The 2,080-nt window shown below is 43.6% G+C and overlaps 2 non-coding genes across 2 annotated transcripts; both read left to right on the top strand.

The window, feature by feature from the left end:
* Positions 1-1,242: 1,242 nt before the first annotated feature.
* Positions 1,243-1,314, top strand: TRNAP-UGG (transfer RNA proline (anticodon UGG)). The gene has a single exon. It is a non-coding gene; the product is annotated as a tRNA-Pro (tRNA).
* Positions 1,315-2,008: 694 nt separating this feature from the next.
* On the top strand, positions 2,009-2,080 carry TRNAP-UGG (transfer RNA proline (anticodon UGG)). The gene has a single exon. It is a non-coding gene; the product is annotated as a tRNA-Pro (tRNA).

The raw sequence follows: 2,080 nt of genomic DNA, 5'->3' as shown, positions 1-2,080 counted from the left end.
CATTATGTATGACTTTACACAAATAAAAGTTGGATGTATAAGGACAACAACGATATGCATAATAAAAGAGATATTAGCAAGTCTAGAAGATATCTCAGATTGAAGACGAAGAAGATTTATTGCACAAAATTTGGAGATACCATTTGGTGAAGACAATGATTTGATTGGTACATTAGAAGATGAGGAGGAAGAGTCACAATTGTATATTATCTATAGTAGTGATTATCATGAAAAGAATGATGATAGTCATGCAAATAACTCCCAAATGTATTTGTTGTGCAACTATATGTAACAAATTTAGACAACATTTTATCGAATGGAATAAAAACGTTCATTGTTTTGAAATATTCTACTTTGATTTCTTTAAGATCTAAAAACTTATTAGTTGTCATTTTTCTTTAAAAATCCACAAAGTTACTTTTCATATTTTACCCAAATTTGGCATTTTTCAATTTTACCAAATGGTGAAATTTTCAACTTTTTCATCAAGTTTTGGAGAACATGTGATACTAGTATCAAGATGTTTTGTGAAATGGCAAAAAAAACCCCAAAATCAAACAGAATATTCCTTATCCTTCCACTTGTGGGCGATCCTTCCACTTGTGAACGCAAACGTGTTTGAAGTCGTAGGTTAACAAAGGCATTTGGTTTCGTGGCATGATTCTCGCTTTGGGTGCGAGAGGTCCTGACTTCAATTCTCGAAATACCCTACATTCCTAACCTCGACGAGAAGCATTTGAGTTCGAACTAAAAACTAACAAAGTCGTAGGTCAACAAGGGCATTTGGTCTAGTGGTGTGATTCTCACTTTGGGTGCGAGAGGTCCCAAGTTCCATTCTCAGAATGCCCTCACACTCCTATCGTCAATGAGAGGCGTTTGAGTTCGAAATGAAAACGAAGTCGTCGGTTAACAAGCACATTTGGTAGACTGGCGTGATTCTCCCTTTGGGTGCAAGAGGTCCCGAGTTCAATTCTTCGAATCCCCCACATTTCTAACCTCGACGAGAGGCTGAGTTTGAGGTCGAACTCAAAACGAAGTAGTCGGTTAACAATTCCTATCCTCGACGTGAGGTGTTTGATTTCAAACTAAAAATGAAGTCGTAGGTTAACAAGGCCATTTGGTCTAGTGGCATGATTCCCGCTTTAGGTGCGAGAGGTCCCGCGTTCAATTCTTCGAATGCCCCCACGTTCCTAACCTCGACGCGAGGCGTTTGAGTTCGAACTGAAAACGAGGTCGTAACCAGGGCATTTGGTCTAGTGGCAAGATTCTCGCTTTGGGTGCGAGAGGGCCCGAGATCAATTCTCGGAATGCCCCCACGTTTTGAACCTCGACGAGAGGCGTTCGACACCATGACTCTCGATTTGGGTGCACGAGGTCCTGAGTTCGATTCATGGAATGCCCCACATTCCTAACCTCGATGAGAGGCGTCTGAGTTCGAACTGTGAACAAAGTCGTAGGTAAAGAAGGGCATTTTGTTTAATGGCGTGATTCTCGCTTTTGGTGCGACAGGTCAGGAGTAAATTCTAGGAATGCCCACACGTTCTTAACCTCGACGAGAGACGTCTGAGTTCGAACTGTGAACGAAGTCATAGGTTAACAAGGGCATTTGGTTTAGTGGCATGATTCTTGCTTTGGGTGCGAGAGGTCCCGAGTGCAATTCTCGGAATGCCCCCACGTTCCTAGCCTCGACGAGAGGCGTTTGAGTTTTAACTGTGAACGAAGTCGTAGGTTAACAAGGGCATTTGGTTTAGTGGCATGATTCTTGCTTTGGGTGCGAGAGGTCCCGAGTGCAATTCTCGGAATGCCCCCACGTTCCTAGCCTCGACGAGAGGCGTTTGAGTTTTAACTGTGAACGAAGTCGTAGGTTAACAAGGGCATTTGGTCTAGGGGCATGATTCTCGCTTTGGGTGCGAGAGGTCCCGAGTTCAATTCTCAGAATGCCCCCACGTTCCTAGCCTCGACGAGAGGCGTCTGAGTTCGAATTGTGAATGAAGTCGTAGGTTAACAAGGGCATTTGGTCTAGTGGCATGATTCTCGCTTTGGGTGCGAGAGGTCCCGAGTTCAATTCTCGGAATGCCCC

This window comes from Azolla caroliniana, unplaced genomic scaffold (genome assembly GCF_043228905.1).
Source record: "Azolla caroliniana isolate FFs.n. ecotype wild unplaced genomic scaffold, voAzoCaro1.0.p SCAF_822, whole genome shotgun sequence".
Lineage (NCBI taxonomy): Eukaryota > Viridiplantae > Streptophyta > Polypodiopsida > Salviniales > Salviniaceae > Azolla > Azolla caroliniana.
Note: the sequence above shows the minus strand (reverse complement) of the source record. Positions and strands in the feature narration are given on the sequence as shown.